The 21,126-nt window shown below is 45.6% G+C and overlaps 1 protein-coding gene across 2 annotated transcripts in view; it reads right to left on the reverse strand.

Moving 5' to 3' along the window:
* Positions 1–21,126, reverse strand: part of LOC143766206 (uncharacterized) — a 113,301-nt gene that overhangs the window by 12,404 nt on the left and 79,771 nt on the right. The window contains exon 1 of one of the 2 annotated variants that reach the window (XM_077253695.1): positions 8,822–8,861. The exons of the other annotated variant lie outside the window; for it this stretch is intronic. The gene's annotated coding sequence lies outside the window, so the exon portion shown is untranslated. Of the gene's footprint in view, positions 1–8,821; positions 8,862–21,126 lie in introns of those variants that run through there. 2 annotated transcript variants of the gene reach the window in all.

The raw sequence follows: 21,126 nt of genomic DNA on the forward strand, positions 1-21,126 counted from the left end.
TTAATGTCTGCCTCCAGTAGGCGTATACGCCCGAAAATAATGCACAACAGAGCAGATATCATTACTCTATTGTCGGGTGTCCTGGGAACAGGAGCTCCTTCCATGTCCCTAATGCTGGGGGGTGCCCTAGCACGTCCTGTTTCCCAGGTTACTTCTGAAGGTGAAGATGCTGGGGCCACGTACCTTGCCTTAGCTCCTGAATCCACCCTCAGTCTGTACCCTCAGAAAAGCTTCAGGTACAGTTTGCATTTAATATGGTCTTGCTTTTAATACATTTAGGAGGCCGTAATGGCACAGCAAATCTAAAAAACGTAGAGTAGGACTGCCCGATTATGAGAATACCGTGACGTGGCGGCTCAAAGAATTGATCAATTGTTTGCTAAATGTCTCATTTTTTAACTAGTTAGAAATCAATATGTGCATGTGCACTTTATGTATTGCGTTCTGACCATAAGCAGCGCTGGCTTCTCCCCTTTTTTATTTTGACAATAAAACATATCCTAGAAATCTCCTAGGATCTCCTCAACCAAGTACATACATTTCTCTGGTTTGACAAATACTTTATTGTCTCTGAGTATTTGTAAGACCTGCCTGACATGTACCTGAATCAAGGTCAGGTTAATAAATTAATACACTGTGTGCAGAATTATTAGGAAAGTTGTATTTTAGAGGATTATTTTTATTATTGATCAACAACTATGTTCTCAATCAACCCAAAAGACTCACAAATATCAAAGCTTAATGTTTTTGGAAGTTGGAGTGTTTTTTTTTAGATTTGGCTATCTTAGGAGGATATCTGTTTGTGCAGGTAACTATTACTGTGCAGAATTATTAGGCAACTTAATAAAAACCAAATATATTCCTATCTCACTTGTTTATTTTCACCAGGTAAACCAATATAACTGCACAAAATTTAAAAATAAACATTTCTGACATGCAAAAATAAAAACCCCCAAAATTTGTGACCAATATAGCCAACTTTCTTTATGATGACACTCAACAGCCTTCCATCCATAGATTCTGTCAGTTGCTTGATCTGTTTATGATCAACATTGCGTGCAGCAGCCACCACAGCCTCCCAGACACTGTTCCGAGAGGTGTACTGTTTTCCCTCCCTGTAGATTTCACATTTTATGAGGGACCGCAGGTTCTCTATTGGGTTCAGATCAGGTGAACAAGGGGGCCATGTCATTATTTTTTCTTCTTTGAGACCTTTACTGGCCAGCCACGCTGTGGAGTAGTTGGAGGCATGTGATGGAGCATTGTCCTGCATGAAAATCATGTTTTTCTTGAACGATACCGACTTCTTCCTGTACCACTGCTTGAAGAAGTTGTCTTCCAGAAACTGGCAGTAGGTCTGGGAGTTGAGCTTCACTCCATCCTCAACCCGAAAAGGTCCCACAAGTTCATCTTTGATGATACCAGTCCATACCAGTACTCCACCTCCACCTTGCTGGCATCTGAGTCGGAGTGGAGCTCTCTGCCCTTTACTGATCCAGCCTCTGGCCCATCAAGAGTCACTCTCATTTCATCAGTCCATAAAACCTTTGAAAAGTCAGTCTTAAGATATTTCTCGGCCCAGTCTTGACATTTTATCTTATGTTTCTTGTTCAAAGGTGGTCGTTTTTCAGCCTTCCTTACCTTGGCCATGTCCCTGAGTATCGCACACCTTGTGCTTTTTGTTACTCCAGTAACGTAGCTGCTCTGAAATATGGCAAAACTACTGGCAAACGGCATCTTCGCAGCTTCACGCTTGATTTTCCTCAATTCATGGGCAGTTATTTTGTGCCTTTTTTGCCCAACACGCCCTGTTGGCTATTTGCCATGAAACGCTTGATTATTCGGTGATCACGCTTCAAAAGTTTGGCAATTTCAAGACTGCTGCTTCCCTCTGCAAGACATCTCACAATTTTGGACCTTTCATAGCCCGTCAAATCTCTCTTCTGACCCATTTTTCCAAAGGAAAGGAAGTTGCCTAATAATTAAGCACACCTTATATAGGGTTTTGATGTCATTAGACAACAACCCTCCTCATTACAGAGATGCACATCACCTGATTTACTTAATTGGTAGTTGGCTCTCAAGCCTGAACAGCTTGGAGTAGGACAACATATAGAAAAAGTTTCATGTGATCAAAATACAACTTGCCTAATAATTCTGCACACAGTGTATGTCATCAAGATAGATTACCACAAAATCTACCTACCAGGTGACTAAAAATATAATTTACAAAGTTCTGAAAGACAGCGGGAACATTAGTCAACCCAAATGGCATCACAAGGTTCTCATAGTGTTCCTAAGGCGTATTGAAAGCCATTTTCCACTCATCACCCAATTTAATACCAATGTGATTATACGCCCCCCTTGGATCCTGTTTTAAAAACCATTTTGTTCCTACAATCTGATTAAAGAGGTCCGGGATGAGGGGGAGCAGATATGGATTCTGGACCATGATCAGATTGAGCTTGCGGAAATCTAGGCGGGGGCGTAACCTCCCGTCTTCTTTACAAATAAAAACCCCGCAAGCAATGGGGGATAAGGATGGTCTGATATGACCCTTTACCAAAGTTTCTGCTATATAATCCTTCATTGCTTGCCTCACTGAACCAGAGATATTATATAGTCTGCTTTTAGGCAGCTTGGCCCCAGGAACAAGAATAACGGAGCAGTCATAAAAACAATGAAGAGGAAGTTATTGGCACCTCTGCTCCGAGAGCACATCTCTAGAATGGCATTTAGGCACAGACTATCCACCCTTACAAGCCGGATGCCCAGTGTCCTTGACAATACTCACTCCACTTTACTACTTCCCGAGCTTGCCAAGCTACCACAGGATTGTGCAGAGTGAGCCAAGGAAGTCCAAGAACCACAGGAGAGGGGAGACCCTCTAGCACATAACAGTCATTAAATTGTGAGTGGCTGGCCCCTACTTGTAGATGTAACCCTCGGATGGCTTGAGTAAAATACCCGTCTCAAGGGCACGGAGTCCAAGGCGATTATGGGTATAGGTCTGGACAGTATATGTGGATTGAGGCCCTGGACCTGGAGGAACCTAGCATCAATCAAGTTAAACCCCGCCCCACTGTCCAGGAATGCAGAAATAACCACCTTATTTTTGCCCAGATGGATCTCAGCTGGCAGAGAAAATTGTGTCCTACCCATGGAGGTGATATGTAACTCGGGTTGTTAACCCGGGCTCCTTAATTTTCCAGCGGCTGTTTACCATGAGATAGGGAAGGACATATGCCCACGAAATGGCTTTTTTACCACAGTAAGAAAACCTCCTTTGTGCCAAACAGACTGCTTTCCAGAATGAGTTGCCACACCCAGCTGCATGGGTTCCTCAGATGACTCAAGGGAAACTGGAGTCTCATACATTGTTAAGTCATCAATCACCCTTGCTGATAAACCTTCACAGAACTGGCTACGGAGTGTGGGGTCATTCCATTTAATGTCCATGGACCACATCCAAAACTCGTAGCAATACTCCTCCACCGGCTAGCCGGCATCCCTGCCAAAGATGACATAGTATGGGCTCAGCCACAGAGATGTGGTCGTGGTCGTCGTATATATGACTCAGAGCTAGAAAAATTCCTCCACCATCTGTAATGACTGGAAGTCAGACGGGAGAGAAAATGCCCATGCTTGGGGGTTATCCTGAAGGAGCGAGATTATTATCCCAACCCGTTACTCCTCGGTTACTGAGGAACAAGAACGTAACCTAAAGTATAGTTTACAGGCCTCCCTGAAAACAGCAAACTTGTCATGCTGCGGTCTTCTGGCTCCTCTCTGTGGCGTTAAACCCGTGACAGCGGATGTTCGCTTTACCGGCATCATTATACTCTATGGGCCCGTCGGCGCATACATCCGAATCCCATTTTGTGGAGGATTTCAGATGCAAGCCCCAATGAGACCCACAAATGTGAAGATAAGTGCAATGTGAAAGCCCCCTAAGGGAGGAAAGATGACAGCTTTCACATGTTCAGTGGCCCCTTACAATCTGGCAAGGTTTTTGTTGGGTGTATAAGGTCTCACTTGTGTGTTTGCAGGAAAATAGAAAAGCTTTATCGGGAGTCAAGGCCCTAATAAAGACCCACAGGCCTCCAGGCAATGTTTGTATGCCTACACGGCTTTCACAAATTCCTCTTCTGCCACATGGATTAAAAAAATAAAAAAAAAACTTTGAAATTTGAATTCACCAAATTGCCTGAATCAAATCACTGTTAATCAGAAGTGCTAGAAGCCATTCAATTGCCCTTAAAAGATGAATATAACACTTTGAGGTCTCTTGATACTATATCCAACCCCTTTCAAGACCTTTAAAGAAATAACAGCCTTACTAATGTTACACAGTAGTGACGATAACCATTGGTCAAATTTTAATGCTTTTTTTAAGTTACAAAGTAACAAAAATAATGGCCTTTTGTGACCAGATGCCTGGCAGGTTGGCATTTATACACTTGTGGTGTATATTAAAGAGGGCAAGGTTTTCATCATGTTGTGATAAAAAAATTATTGTGTCTTGGGGAGCAGTATCTGGTTTGGTGTTTAGAAACTGAAGAAGCAATGGTTTGGTTTATTTTGGCCATCAAAAAACATCTTATCCTGGTAATGTGCCAAATTTGACTCATTTTCGGAAAGCTCGAAAAAAAAAATCCCATTTCAATCTTAATGCAACAGATATTTCATAGTCAAAGCATTTTTTTTTTTTTGTTTCAATGAGTTTTATTATGTTTTTAACAATAAACAGATCAGGAATAGTTTACCCACGCAGGGGATGATTACATATTTGTAAAACAATCAACTATGAGATCCTGAAATAAACCAATTTTTTACATATAAAGACAGGACAAAAACAGGGTGGAAGACACAATAGGGATGGGGGTGTTGCCAAACCACTTTATGGCATTATGAAAAATTTCAGCAGACATTGACCACTTGAACACATTAGTATGTATCACTGTAAGGAAATATAAGTAAAATTGAACGTGTACGTTAAAATCTTGATGGATCTTGGGTGGAAGAGGGGGTTAGATAAAATGGCGAGTTTCAAATAGAACAAAGGAAGATCTTCCAAGTTCCACAAAAAAAAGAGACATTATGGAGAGAGTACTAGAGCCTGAGACAAGTAAGCGTTGGAGTCCAGGTCCAGCCAAGGAGACCATGTCCGAAAGAATGTATTCCAACTGTCTGTTCTAGTCGCTTGAATACGTTCGTATAGCATTATTGCATTCATTCTGTCTTTGACCAAAGATATAGAAAGCGATGAAGTCTTCCACTTGGATGCTATATGTATCTTAGTTGCCATGCATAGTAGATTAAGCAGTTTATGTGAATACTTCGAGAAACCAGGATGTTTAGAACCCAATAAGAAAACAATCGGGTCAAGATGGACAATTCTATTAAACATTTTCTCTGCTATGGCTTTTACTTCTTGCCAAAGCGTCAAGACTAGGGGACAGTTCCACCAGATATGTTTCATATCACCTGGGACATTACAACCTCTAAAACACATATCAGATAAATGAGGATAAATGACCTTGAGTCTAGTAGGTACTAAATATGTCCTATGAAGGACTTTGATGGAAGGAGGGGGAGGAGGGGGGGAAGAGGGGGGGAAAGTGGGGTAGGAGGGGTGGAGGGGGAAGGGGGGAGGAGGGGGAGGGGGAAAAAGGGGGGGGGGTAGTAAAGTAAGAGAGGGGTGTAACATTAGGGCATATATTATTAGGCTCGGAATCTAACATGAAAACAACTTCTTAAGGGAAACATATCACTTCGTAAAGGCTATGCCTTATAGCCTTATAGAAAGAGCATAAACCTTATATTTTGAAACTGCACAAATAACATTCTGACAAAGATGGCAACAATTTTGAGAGAAAATCGCCTGAGCGCCATTTTAAGTGTGATCAGGTAATCCGAGAATTCTGGCTCCTGGTTCTTGGGGTATTAATCCAATCTTTAGTTGGACGTGGTCTCCGTTGTGGTTGAGGTGGTGCAGCTTCAAGGAGAGGAACTCCAGCGCGTTCAAGCACTTTTCTGCCATCTTCTAAGGACCGGCAGATGAAGAGTTCATTATTGTGAGAAAATGAAAAAACGAAGGGGAACCCCCATTTATATTTTATCTGCAAAGCCTGAAGCGCTGTTGTGACAGGCTTGAGGGCTCTTCTCCTAGCTAGTGTGGATGGGGAGAGATCAGCATACAGTCTCACTGAGCCCGGCAGGCCTGGTAGGGAAGCCAGGTCCCTTGTAGCAGCCAGTATAAGGTCTCTAGATTCTTCGTAATGCATCTTGAGAACAACATCTCTAGGAAAATCTGAGGTGCGGGGTTTGCCCAGAGCCCTATGTATTCTTGTGATGTGCAATAGGCTTGGGTCTATGTCAGGCAGTAATGCTTTAAATAATGCAGAGGCAGTATCCTTTAATGTTGAAATCGATTCAGGGAGACCACGAATTCGAATATTACTTCTGCGGGACCTATTTTCGTAGTCCTCACATTTTAATTCTAGGTCTGTAATTCGGTCAGCTTGGTGCTTAATAGTATCTTTGTCTTCCTCTAATGCCTCTGCAGTGGCGTCCATTTTATCTTCCAGGGCTGAGGTACGCTGGGCTATGTCTTGCAGCTGCATAGTAACAGTCTGCATGGCTGTGGTGAGCTCAGCCCTGAAAGTCTGTTGAAGTGCCTTTACTAACGCCGCTGTGGGGATAACATCTCCTGCAGCCATTATTAATTCCTCAGGGCCGGCCCCGTCATCATGCGGTGAGGAAGAAGCCGACAGAGAAGAGGTTGCGGCGGCCATCTTGCCCACTCCACCTCCAGTCAGGAAGTCGGCTATTGTGCGGCTTACCGGCTGATTCGCAGAGCCTTTCTTTGGCAAATCAGGCCGGACCGGACTCCGAAGCGATAGCGGTATGTTCCCGGTGAGAGCAGGGAGATTCCGGCGCTCTATGGGGTCTCGTTGGCAGATCGGGTCACGGAGCTCAGCAGAGCATGTCTGGCTCCGTCAGAGTCCGCGCATGCGCCCCCCATAGTCAAAGTATTTTTATCCAAAAATCACCCCATTGCTTGACGATAATAATATGCCTTCCAGAACACAAGCAATTTAGCAGGATTCCTGATGTGCCAATTGTTCATCATAGTCAGCTTAGTCTCAGACTCTTACTGCTATAACTCAATATTCACCTCCATATTAATCCACTGTTGCTCATTTTCTTTCTCCTCCTTCAAATCATGCTGCAGGTGAAATTGTCTCTGAGGATCCCTAAGAGCCCCAGGGTGGCAACAGACATGTAAAAGTTGCTGTTTTTCTTTCATGCCTTGTTGCATACATTTTTTTTCCTAGTATAAACATGAGGATAACATTGTTGATGACACAATTGTCCTTACTGACAAACTTAGAAGCCTTCACTTACTAGGAAACACACATTTCTCTTCAGCTGCCAAAAGTGGGTTTCAAAGTAAATCTCTAGTTTGTCTCCTGCATGACATAACCTTTAGTCTGCTCCAAGTTTTCTACAAATCCTGAAGGGCATGCTTTGTCATGCAAGTCATATAATCCAGCTCATGAGAGGACAAGACTAGGCACCTATTTCAAGAAATCTTGGTGTTTATTGGCTAAGTATACTCTATCAAGACTGTGTACAGACCATCATTTTCCAAAAGTCAGTAGATCTAAGAGGTACGGTAGCAACTGTGGTATATTTGGTAGGGTAGGAGTTGAGTTTCCATACAATAGGATGACTTGACAGATAATTGTTTTATAGCTACACTTATGGATAAGAAATGATGATGTAATGGAGGAATAGAAGAACGTATAAGACAAGCAGATGGTCGGCATGATGTTAATGATGGCAAAGACTAGGTAGTACTTGAGGATACAATCTGGCAAGTAGAAAGATGGCAATATCCGGGTGAAGCAGGATTGTCTTGTTCAAATTGATGCCAAGCTCACTTCTCCTATGCATGCTGCTTCATGTGTTGATGAAGAGCTGTAATTCCTTGTAGAATTTTGCCAGGATGTCTATGGCTTATTTTGGGGCTGCAAAGTTTGCATACCTGCAATAAATTTGTCCTCCAGCAATGTAGAAAATCTCTCTCACAACTGAGAGGACGGCACGTAATCACCACCATGTCCATAGCGTTTAAGCGCTTTTAATCATTAACAAAGGCTGCGACTACACCGGCTCCAAAGCTGACCTCATTAGAAGAAGATCTGTCATGGGACGCTCTCCTCATCTGCTAGAATTAACCTATTGTCACTTATCTCTATCCAGATTCGCCACAAAATGCCTGCTGTATTTTTCGTCTCTGCTTTTATAAGGGTTAGAATAGTCTCCCCTGATTGGCTGTGACATATCATGTGATGTAATGGCTGCAAAGCACACTGGAGACGCCTTCATTGCTGATAATTGCATTTTGTTCGAATTCTCAGTTCAGAAAATTCCTAAAACTTTAACAAGAAATTGACCGCATGCATTTTTTTCAACTCGACATTTTTCACAAAAAGTCATATTTATTCTGTAACAGAGTGTACGAATGTAGGGAGTCACTGCAATGTATAAGAAAGAACAGAGAGGTAATAATAATTACAGTACATATTAAGCACAGGAGTAATTGTACCAATCTATAGAGGAGAGGTAACACCACACTTATCTAGCACAATAAAGGGCATACATCAAAACTACAAAAAAGGCAAGAATACTATATTTTCCATTAGTCTCATAAAAATGGTTCATACAGTAAGCAACATGTGCCCAAAATATAACTTGTCTCATACAAGGGGTTACTGCCCCCGCCCAGTAATGGGGGATCTCCAGCACCTACCTCCACCTGCAGAGCCGCACACCACATATATGGCTGTTCTGTGCGCACAGGACCTGTGATGAGGTCACAGGAGGGGAGGAGTCAGGGGTCACATGATCAGGGGCCTCAGTGTATGCAGGACTCTGCTGTGCTGGTTGTCATGGTGCTGGATGAGGGGAAGTTTATGTGTGGGGTCAGGAGGGGTTTACAGGGTGGATGTAGCAGAGCCGTGTGTGTGTATGAGGTGTACGGAGCGGAGCCGTGTGTGTACGAGGTGTACGGAGCGGAGCCGTGTGTGTGTACGAGGTGTACGGAGCGGAGCCGTGTGTGTACGAGGTGTACGGAGCGGAGCCGTGTGTGTACGAGGTGTACGGAGCGGAGCCGTGTGTGTACGAGGTGTACGGAGCGGAGCCGTGTGTGTGTACGAGGTGTACGGAGCGGAGCCGTGTGTGTACGAGGTGTACGGAGCGGAGCCACGTGTGTACGAGGTGTACGGAGCGGAGCCGTGTGTGTACGGGGTGTATGGAGAGGAGCCGTGTGAGTATGAGGTGTACGGAGCGGAGCCGCATGTGCAGGGCCGCCATCAGGGCATTACAGCCGTGACTGGCGTATGGGGCCTGGTGGGCAGATTGGGCCTCTCATCTGCTCATCGGGCCCCTACCGGCAGCCGCAGGCTGAACCGGGCCCTTAGCGGCGGCCGGCGCTACAGCTGTTTAACGCTATTGACGTGCGGGCCCGCGCCCGCACGTCAATAGTTAACAGCCGCCAGCCAATCTGAGGCTGGCAGCTGACATCAGCCGCAGCGTGCATGTCGCCGGCGTCTGACGTCATTGTCAGTCGCCGGCGAGTGCACGCTTCAGCTGCGTGGAGAGAGCAGGAGTGCGGCAGGTAAGCAGAACTTGTTTTTTTTAAATTTTTTTAATTTTGAGCGGCGATCCGGGGGGCCCAGGGCAGAACGCTGGACACACTGGGGCAGAACGCTGGACACACTGGGGCAGAACGCTGGACACACGGGGGCATGACTGGAGACAGATGGGGCATGATTGGAGACGGGGCAGAATGGTGATACGGGCATGATTGGAGACACTGGAGGCAGGATTGGAGACGGATGGGGCAGGATGGGGAGATCATATGGGGCAGGATGGATACTCATTAGGGCAGGATGGGAGAACATATGGCTGATGCCAGGAATGAGACACACGGGGGCTAGGATGGCGAATATTATAACCATAGGGGCTAATTAAGGGATATTATTACTGCAGTGATGTATTTATTTTATTTTTTGAGTACACTGTTTTAAATGGGGGGCGGTCCTATTACTGTCTAGAGTGATACTACTGTATGTCGCCTTCTTCATGTGGTGTAATGTAGAAGTTGGGAAAATTAAGTAATGGGTTCTGCAAGTGGAACTCGAGATAACTGTGTTATTTCCTGCAGAGACGAGTCCTGGCTGGATGAAGTGATGGCGGTCTGTGCGAGATGAAAGATGAAGGACTTCACCTAGAGACGTCACTGGTGAGTCAGTGTGTTACCTATACACTGACACTATACACTGTATACTATATACAGAGGTCCTGTGTATGTCACCGGTGATCTCTGGATTACCTATACACTATATACAGAGCTCCTGTGTATAATGTCACCAGTGATCACTGTATTACCTCTACACAGACACTGCATACTAAGTACAGATCTCCTGTGTATAATGGCACTTATGGTGATAGTACCAGGAGTGGTTTTTTTGTATTATTGATCAGTATTGTAGTATTCAGTCACTATGTGGTGGTAATATGTGGTCTGGTCATGATGTTGTGGTATTTGTTCCTTGTATTTGATATTACTCGATCACTGTGGTGGTAATATGTCATCTGGTCATGGTGTGGCGGTATTTGTGCCTTGTAGATAGTATTATAGGTCACTGTGGTGATAATATGGTGTCTGGTCATGGTGCTGTGGTATTTGCTCCTTGTATGTGGTATTAAAGGTCATTTTAAAAATTAAAAAATAAATAAAAATATGCCTAAATTGTATTGCATATTTTAACAAATATTTAATAGGTTACAGTAGAGTAGGGCCTGGCCAAAAGTGTCTACCTTGTCATTTTGGTGGCTTAAAAAATCTTTTGGCCAAAACAAAAGCTGCCGGCTATATGTGTGATCTGGTGATGGGAACTGTCAATGTGTGATAGGTGAGAAGTTGAGATTTTCCAAGAGAGAGCGGTGGGACTGTGGACAGTTTGAGGGGTGGAGCATGGAGGCGGGACTGGGGTGGAGCCTGGGCGGAGTCTCAAGGGGGCCCTGGAAATTTTGCCAGTATGGGGCCCCGAAATTTCTAGTGGCAGCCCTGCGCATGTGTACGAGGTGTATGGAGCGGAGCCGTGTGTGTGGGGTGTACAGAGCAGAGCCATGTGTGTACGAGGTGTATGGAGAGGAGCCGTGTGTGTACGAGGTGTACGGAGCAGAGCCGTGTGTGTGGGGTGTACAGAGCAGAGCCATGTGTGTACGAGGTGTATGGAGAGGAGCCGTGTGTGTACGAGGTGTATGGAGCAGAGCCGTGTGTGTACAAGGTGTATGGAGCAGAGCCGTGTGTGTACAAGGTGTACGGAGCGGAGCCGTGTGTGTACGGGGTGTACGGAGCAGACCGCATGTGTACGAGGTGAACGGAGCAGAACCGAGTGTGTACGGAGAGGAGCTGTGTGTGTAAGAGGTGTATGGAGCAGAGCCATGTGAGTACGGGGTGTACAGAGCAGAGCCGCATGTGTACAAGGTGTACGGAGAGGAGCCATGTGTGTATGGAGCAGAGCCGTGTGAGTACGAAATGTATGGAGCAGAACCGTGTGTGTACGGAGCAGAGCCGCATATATACGAGGTGTACGGAGCGGAGCTGCGTGTGTACGAAGTGTACAGAGCAGAGCCGTGTGTGTACGAGGTGTATGGAGCGGAGCCGCATGTGTGTGAGGTGTGTGGAGCAGAGCCGTGTTTGTACGAGGTGTATGGAGCCTGCTCGTGTGTGAGGTGTATGTAGCAGAGACTTATGTGTATGTGGTGTATGGAGTGGAGCCACATGTATACAGAGTTGAGCCATGTATGTACTACATGTACGGAGTGAAGACGTGTCTACAGAGCTGAGCCATGTGTGTACAGAGAGGAGCCATGGATGTAGGTTGTGTACATATTGGAACCGTGCATGTAAGACATGTATGGAGCGGAGCATGTGTATACATGTGCGTGGCGGAGATGTGTACGTACGATTTATGCAGAGTGGACCTCTCTGGAGCCGTGTTTGTGGATACAAGGCAGACCCATATGTGCACTATGTGTGCGGAGCGCATCCATGTCCATATCATGTACAGAGCACAGCTGGGTGTGTGTGTGAGCTTTAATGTGTACGGAGTGGAGCCTTACGTGTATGATGTGTGCAAAGCACTGATGAGGTAGCAAACACCCCAAAATATGTTTTTGCAAATGGAGTGTTTGGTTTGGCTTTTTTCCTAATTCATGTGGCAAGGGTTATTGAAGGGTCAATACTGACTTTTAGCATTGCTACATCCAATAGGTGGCACTAGAGTTCTAGTTTTCTCTTCTCTGAAGAGGGTATTTGCACATATAACTTCCCAGATGATCATGATCTATAAGTCTCCTTACGCCTGCTTGGCATTCTTCACAAGTTTCCCCCTTCGCTCACCCTATCAAATCCTCTCACCCAATCAAATTAGATCTCCTCGGGGCGTGTCCAGCAGCCAAAGGGGAAGGACGCCTGACAGAGAGCTCCTCAAAGCTAGGAGGAAATTAATACATTTACAAACGTTACCAGGCTTTGCATCACCGGAACAAAACCGGATAGGACCTGGGAAGAAGTGGCTCCTCAGCGAGGGGTCCGTGGAGTGGCGGCTGCATTTCCAAAAGTCGGGTCTACCAGAGACCCAGAAGCCGCGGTCTCCCCTACGGGCCCGTGAAGTGGCTTGGGAGATTGGAGACAGCCTTGGGCCTCGCCAGAGGTGCAGTACGGAGGAACGCACTTTGAGGGGAGTGCAGAGACATTGCGGTGACGTCAGATGGAGACTACCGTTCACCCCCGTCCATCGTGAAGTGATCCTGGAGCAGAGGTGGGAGGTGGCCCTGGTAACCGGCTTCCACTCTGCAGCACAGACCACTTACCCTGCTGGGGCCCATGCTGGTGAGGTCCCTGTCAGTGTCGGAGTCTGGTGATCGCTTGGGCATTACGGGAGAGAGGGCTGAGGCGCTCTAGGGGGAGCAAAGCCGGCAATCGCACGATTGCCCGCCGGCCGTGCCCAGTGCATGGGTGCTTTTCCCGCCATAAGGAGCCGCCGCCATCTTGAAAGGATTAAGGTTTGGAGGGGAAATATACCCCTGATAAAAGTCCAGAAGGAGGGCACGTAGAGGCTATCCTCAGTTATTCTCCTTAGTGGCTGGGAGGAAGCAATATCATACAAATCAAATTTATACTCAGATATAAAGCAAACTTCACACTGCGAATATCAATCAGAAGTATTTTAATTTAACTAAAAACAGACTGGTGACATCTAGTGGAGGCATACAGAATAACTTTAAATCTTCTCATCCCTATAACAACTCCTTGAGGGCCATAATCTGGGACTCTGCTCACACCCCCAACTGTCATGAATCCCCAATGGCTAGGGATAGCACAGGACAAGCAAAGTACAAATAAATAACGGACGAGCTCTAGGGTGATGGAACCTGGGCTGACCGCTGCCCTACGCCTGACAAACGCAACTAGAGATAGCCAGGGAGCGTGCCTACGTTGGTTCTAGACGCCACGCACCAGCCTAAGAGCTAACTAGTACTGCAGAGAAAATAAGACCTCACTTGCCTCCAGAGGAATGAACCCCAAAAGATATAGTTGCCCCCTCACATGTATTGACGGTGAAATGAGAGGAAGGCACATACATAGAGATGATATATATAGCTTTAGCAAATTGAGGCCCGCTGTAAACTAGAAAGCAGAAAGATACAAAAGGGGACTGAGCGGTCAGCAAAAAACCCTAATCAAAAAAACCATCCTGAGATTACAAGAACCCATGTGCCAACTCATGGCACATGGGGAGAACCTCAGTCCACTAGAGCTACCAGCTAGCATAGAGACATAATAAGCAAGCTGGACAAAAAAACAAACAACTGAAAATCAGCACTTAGCTTATCCTGAAAGATCTGGGAGCAGGTAGGCAGGAACCAAACAGAGCACATCTGAATACATTGATAGCCGGCAAGGGAATGACAGAAAGGCCAGGTAAAATAGGAAACACCCAGCCTCTGATGGACAGGTGGAAACCAAAGGCCGCAACCCACCAAAGTCACCCAGTACCAGCAGCAACCACCAGAGGGAGCCCACAAACAGAATCCACAACAGTACCCCCCCCTTGAGGAGGGGTCACCGAACCCTCACGAGAACCCCCAGGGCGATCAGGGTGAGCTCTATGGAAGGCGCGGACCAAATCAGTCGCATGAACATCGGAGGCGACCACCCAGGAATTATCCTCCTGACCATAACCCTTCCACTTAACCAAATACTGGAGTTTGCGTCTGGAAACACGAGAATCCAAGATCTTCTCAACAACATACTCCAATTCTCCCTCCACCAGCACCGGAGCAGGAGGCTCAACCGAAGGAACAACGGGCACCTCATACCTCCGCAACAACGACCGATGGAACACATTATGAATAGCAAACGATGCTGGGAGATCCAAACGAAAAGATACAGGGTTAAGAATCTCCGAGATCCTATAAGGACCGATGAACCGAGGCTTGAACTTAGGAGAAGAGACCTTCATAGGGACAAAACGAGAAGACAACCACACCAAATCCCCAACAAGAAGTCGGGGACCCACGCGGCGACGGCGATTAGCAAACTGCTGAGTCTTCTCCTGAGATAACTTCAAATTGTCCACCACCTGATTCCAAATCTGATGTAGCCTGTCCACCACCACGTCCACTCCAGGACAATCCGAAGACTCCACCTGACCAGAGGAAAAACGAGGATGAAACCCCGAATTACAAAAAAAAGGAGAGACCAACGTGGCAGAACTAGCCCGATTATTAAGAGCAAATTCGGCCAGTGGCAAAAAAGCAACCCAGTCATCTTGATCAGCAGAAACAAAACACCTCAAATAAGTTTCCAAGGTCTGATTAGTTCGCTCCGTCTGGCCATTCGTCTGAGGATGGAATGCAGACGAAAAAGACAAATCAATGCCCATCTTGGCACAAAACGTCCGCCAAAATCTAGACACAAACTGGGATCCCCTGTCAGAAACGATATTCTCCGGAATCCCATGCAAACGAACCACGTTCTGAAAAAATAAAGGGACCAACTCAGAGGAGGAGGGCAACTTAGGCAAGGGCACCAAATGAACCATCTTAGAAAAGCGGTCACACACAACCCAGATAACGGACATTTTCTGTGAAACCGAGAGATCAGAAATAAAATCCATGGAAATGTGCGTCCAAGGCCTCTTCGGGATGGGCAAGGATAACAACAACCCACTGGCCTGAGAACAGCAAGGCTTAGCTCGAGCACACACTTCACAAGACTGCACAAAGGTACGCACATCCCTAGACAAGGAAGGCCACCAAAAAGACCTGGCCACCAAGTCTCTAGTACCAAATATTCCAGGATGACCAGCCAACACAGAAGAATGGACCTCGGAGATGACTCTACTGGTCCAATCATCCGGGACAAACAGTCTTTCTGGTGGACAACGATCCGGTTTATCCACCTGAAACTCCTGCAATGCACGTCGCAAGTCTGGGGATACGGCGGACAATATTACCCCATCCCTAAGGATACCAGTAGGCCCAGAGTCTCCAGGAGAGTCAGGCACAAAACTCCTGGAAAGAGCATCTGCCTTCACATTCTTTGAACCTGGCAGGTATGAAACCACCAATGAGCCTGTCTAGGATTCAAACGCCTGGCAGACTCAAGGTAAATGAGATTCTTGTGATCAGTCAAGACCACCACACGATGTTTAGCACCCTCAAGCCAATGACGCCACTCCTCAAATGCCCACTTCATGGCCAAAAGCTCCCGATTACCCACATCATAATTGCGCTCGGCGGGCGAGAATTTTCTAGAGAAGAATGCACATGGCTTCATCACCGAGCCATTAGAACTTCTCTGTGACAAAACCGCCCCCGCTCCAATCTCGGAAGCATCAACCTCAACCTGAAAAGGAAGTGAAACATCTGGTTGACACAACACAGGAGCAGAAGAAAACCGGCGCTTAAGTTCCTGAAAGGCCTCCACAGCCGCAGGAGACCAATCAGCAACATCAGCACCCTTTTTAGTCAAATCAGTCAAAGGTTTAACAATACTGGAAAAATTAGCAATGAACCGACGATAAAAATTAGCAAACCCCAAGAACTTCTGAAGGCTCTTAACAGATGTAGGTTGTGTCCAGTCACAAATAGCCTGAACCTTGACGGGATCCATCTCAATAGTAGAAGGAGAAAAAATGTACCCCAAAAAAGAAATCTTCTGGACTCCGAAGAGACACTTTGAGCCCTTCACAAACAGAGAATTGGCCCGCAGAACCTGAAACACCTTCCTGACCTGTAGAACATGAGACTCCCAGTCATCAGAAAACACCAAAATATCATCCAAATACACAATCATAAACTTATCCAGATATTCACGGAAAATATTGTGCATAAAGGACTGAAAGACTGACGGAGCATTGGAAAGTCCAAAAGGCATTACCAAATACTCAAAATGGCCCTCAGGCGTATTAAATGCGGTTTTCCACTCATCACCCTGTTTTATCCGCACCAGATTATACGCACCGCGAAGATCTATCTTAGTGAACCACCTAGCCCCCTTAATGCGAGCAAACAAATCAGTTAATAATGGCAATGGATACTGATATTTGACTGTAATCTTATTCAGAAGGCGATAATCTATACAAGGCCTCAGGGAACCATCTTTTTTTGCCACGAAAAAAAAACCTGCTCCCAGAGGGGACGAAGATGGACAAATATGTCCCTTTTCCAAGGACTCCTTAATATAATTCCGCATAGCAGTATGCTCTGGCAGTGACAGATTAAATAAACGACCCTTAGGGAACTTACTGCCAGGAATCAATTCTATAGCACAGTCACACTCTCTATGAGGAGGGAGCGAATTGAGCTTAGGCTCCTCAAAAACATCCCTATAGTCAGACAAAAACGCAGGGATCTCAGAAGTAGATGAAGCGATTGAAATCGGAGGTGCATCACCATGAACCCCCTGACATCCCCAGCTTAACACAGACATTGTTTTCCAGTCCAGGACAGGATTATGAGTTTGTAACCATGGCAGACCAAGCACTAGTACATCATGTAAATTATACAGTACAAGGAAGCGAATCACCTCCTGATGAACGGGAGTCATGCGCATGGTCACTTGTGTCCAGTACTGCGGTTTATTCATAGCCAATGGTGTAGAGTCAATTCCCTTCAGAGGAATAGGAACTTCCAGAGGCTCCAGACTAAAACTGCAGCGTTTAGCAAATGACCAATCCATAAGACTCAGGGCAGTGCCCGAATCCACATAGGCATCGACGGAAATGGAAGACAGTGAAAAAATCAGAGTCACAGACAAAATGAACCTAGGCTGCAGAGTACCAATGGCAAAAGATTTATCAACCCTTTTTGTGCGTTTAGAGCATGCTGATATAACATGAGCTGAATCACCACAATAAAAACACAATCCATTTTTCCGCCTATAATTTTGCCGTTCACTTCTGGACTGAATTCTATCACCTTGCATAGTCTCAGGTGCCTGTTCAGAAGACACCGCCAACTGGTGCACGGGTTTGCGCTCCCGTAAACGCCGATCAATCTGAATGGCCATAGCCATAGACTCATTCAGACCTGTAGGCGTAGGGAACCCCACCATAATATCCTTAATGGCCTCAGAAAGACCATTTCTGAAGTTTGCAGCCAGGGCGCACTCATTCCACTGAGTAAGCACCGACCATTTCCGAAATTTTTGACAATATATTTCCGCTTCATCATGCCCCTGAGAGAGGGCTAATAAAGCCTTTTCAGCCTGAATCTCCAGGTTAGGTTCCTCATAGAGCAATCCCAATGCCAGAAAAAACGCATCCACACTGAGCAATGCAGGATCCCCTGGTGCCAATGCAAATGCCCAATTCTGAGGGTCGCCCCGCAGGAAAGATATTACAATCTTAACCTGCTGAGCAGGGTCTCCAGAGGAGCGAGATTTTAAAGAAAGAAACAATTTACAATTGTTCCTGAAATTCAGGAAGGTAGATCTATCTCCAGAAAAGAACTCTGGAATAGGAATTCTAGGTTCAGACATGGGAGTGTGAACAACAAAATCCTGTATGTTTTGAACTTTTGCAGCGAGATTACTCAGGCTGGAAGCCAAACTCTGGACATCCATGTTAAACAGCTAAGATCAGAGCCATTCAAGGGTTAAGAGGAGGTAAGAAGCAGCTAGACAGCAATTAAGAGCTAGGCAGCAAAACTCTGAAGGGAAAAAAAAAAAAAAAAAAATTTCCCTTAAACACTTCTATTTCTCCTGCTTCAGCCCAAAATATTAACACTTTGTGGCCGGCTATACTGTCATGAATCCCCAATGGCTAGGGATAGCACAGGACAAGCAAAGTACAAATAAATAACGGACGAGCTCTAGGGTGATGGAACCTGGGCTGACCGCTGCCCTACGCCTGACAAACGCAACTAGAGATAGCCAGGGAGCGTGCCTACGTTGGTTCTAGACGCCACGCACCAGCCTAAGAGCTAACTAGTACTGCAGAGAAAATAAGACCTCACTTGCCTCCAGAGGAATGAACCCCAAAAGATATAGTTGCCCCCTCACATGTATTGACGGTGAAATGAGAGGAAGGCACACACATAGAGATGATATATATAGCTTTAGCAAATTGAGGCCCGCTGTAAACTAGAAAGCAGAAAGATACAAAAGGGGACTGAGCGGTCAGCAAAAAACCCTAATCAAAAAAACCATCCTGAGATTACAAGAACCCATGTGCCAACTCATGGCACATGGGGAGAACCTCAGTCCACTAGAGCTACCAGCTAGCATAGAGACATAATAAGCAAGCTGGACAAAAAAACAAACAACTGAAAATCAGCACTTAGCTTATCCTGAAAGATCTGGGAGCAGGTAGGCAGGAACCAAACAGAGCACATCTGAATACATTGATAGCCGGCAAGGGAATGACAGAAAGGCCAGGTAAAATAGGAAACACCCAGCCTCTGATGGACAGGTGGAAACCAAAGGCCGCAACCCACCAAAGTCACCCAGTACCAGCAGCAACCACCAGAGGGAGCCCACAAACAGAATCCACAACACCCAACAACTACCCTAACAAACAACCACACAGCTTGGAGGGGGCTTGCTGATGGAGGACTGGGACTAATAGGGTGATTGCCCCACTCTCTATGCTTGCCCACAGCCACATATCAATGATACCAGATGCAGGCACCTATGGGCAAATCCAGGTGGGCTGCTAAACAAAGCTCAAATACAAATTCAGGGTTCACCTCGGAAGGTATGAAGCGTTACCTAAGTTCAACTATTCAGGCCAGAAACACAAGATCCACAATGTCACAAGTCACACCTCGAGACAATTCCTCTTCAAAGGAGTCCCTGACTCCACATGGCTCTCCTGCAAACCTAACTAATGATTATGCAGAGGATAACAAAGTCACTGAAGATATGAACATTGCTGAATTGAGTAAATATATAAAAGCTCTTCCTACAAAACAAGATCTAGAAGGGTTTGCGTGTAAACTTGAAAGTTCATACAAAAATGAAATTCATAATCTGAAGGCAGAGTTTACTTTGCAAATCGAGGATGTGGAGAAAACTCAGGAAAACGTTTTCCAGGCGTTACGGGATCATAGGGACGTCTTAACTGACCATACCCTTAAGCTGGAGGAAATTTCATCTGGGCTGGAGGACCTAGAAAACCGTAATAGAAGAAAGAACATTCGTATTCATGGCCTGCCAAAGTCTATTGGCCCTTCTGATTTAGGCCTTTTTCACACTTCTATCTTTTAGCTCTCGTCAAAATCCATCGAATTTTGAAAAAACAGGATCCAGCAAATTTTTCTGCTGGATCCTGTTTTTTCCCATAGACTTGTAGTAGCGATGGATTGTGACGGATGGCCATCCGTTTCATCCGTCGTGCACTGGATAAATCAGAAAATTGCTGTCCTTCGGGTAAAGAAAAACGTTCAGAGGAACGTTTTTTTCGGCACGTCGGAAAATCGCTCAGCGACGGGTCCTGCGCTGCCCGTCGTTGGCTATAGTGGAAGCCTATGGACACAGGATCCGTCGCTGACCGTCAAAAACAGGAATCCAGCGACGTATCCCGTTTTTGTATTCTGAGCATGCCTGGAAGGATTTTCTCTCTCTCAAATTTTATACTTTCAAATTTAGGCAGTGCCTAATTCAACGCATCCCTCACAAAACTGGATGCGTTACATCCGTTTTTCACTATTTTTAAGACATCCGTCGATACGTTGCATCGACGCATTCTGACGGCTGCCTGCCAATGGAAGTGTGAAAGAAGCCTTAGACCTCACAGTACAGAGTATTTTTCTGGACATACTTAATGACAATGAGGCCAATTCAATTGAATTTGACAGGATCCACGGGTCCCTGGGTCCCAAACCCACATCTGACGCACGTCCTCGTGATGTCATATGTAGGGTTCATTACTTTAGAGTCAAAGAAGCCATAATGACGACTTAGAGAAAGAAGGGGATTCTAAGTTTTGGCGGGCAAACAATTCTAATCTTATATTATTTATATAGACACACTCTGTTACTACGCAGAGCCCTGAAACCTTTGTTATCAGAACTTAAAGAGAGAGACCTTCCCTACAGGTGGGGATACCCCTTTCAATTAACAACTTTTAAAGGAGGTAAAACAGCTACTTTTTGGTGGATTGGTGACCTGGCCAACTTCTTGCAAACTTTTGAACTTCCAATGATAGATCTCCCTGAGTGACCCTTGATTCCAACACATGGCTCAAAGTTCAACAAAGTATAAAACGAAGTAGCCATGGAGTTTCGCCCAATTTGACATGAGGAATTCTTTCATTTTGTCTGCTCTCCTCACAAGGTCAAGCTTGACCACAAGAGGAGACAGTTTTTGGCCAGTGGCCATGCCTGGACAGATATGTACCTTGTTTAACCTTTGTGTATGGCATAGGTGTTCTGCAATAATTGAACAGGTTTCGTTATATTCATTTTGGTTTGTTAAGTTTATAGGACACAGAGGAGATGTGTGCTTTGGCGGGACACTGTTATGACTCTTTG

This window comes from Ranitomeya variabilis, chromosome 4 (genome assembly GCF_051348905.1).
Source record: "Ranitomeya variabilis isolate aRanVar5 chromosome 4, aRanVar5.hap1, whole genome shotgun sequence".
NCBI lineage: Eukaryota > Metazoa > Chordata > Amphibia > Anura > Dendrobatidae > Ranitomeya > Ranitomeya variabilis.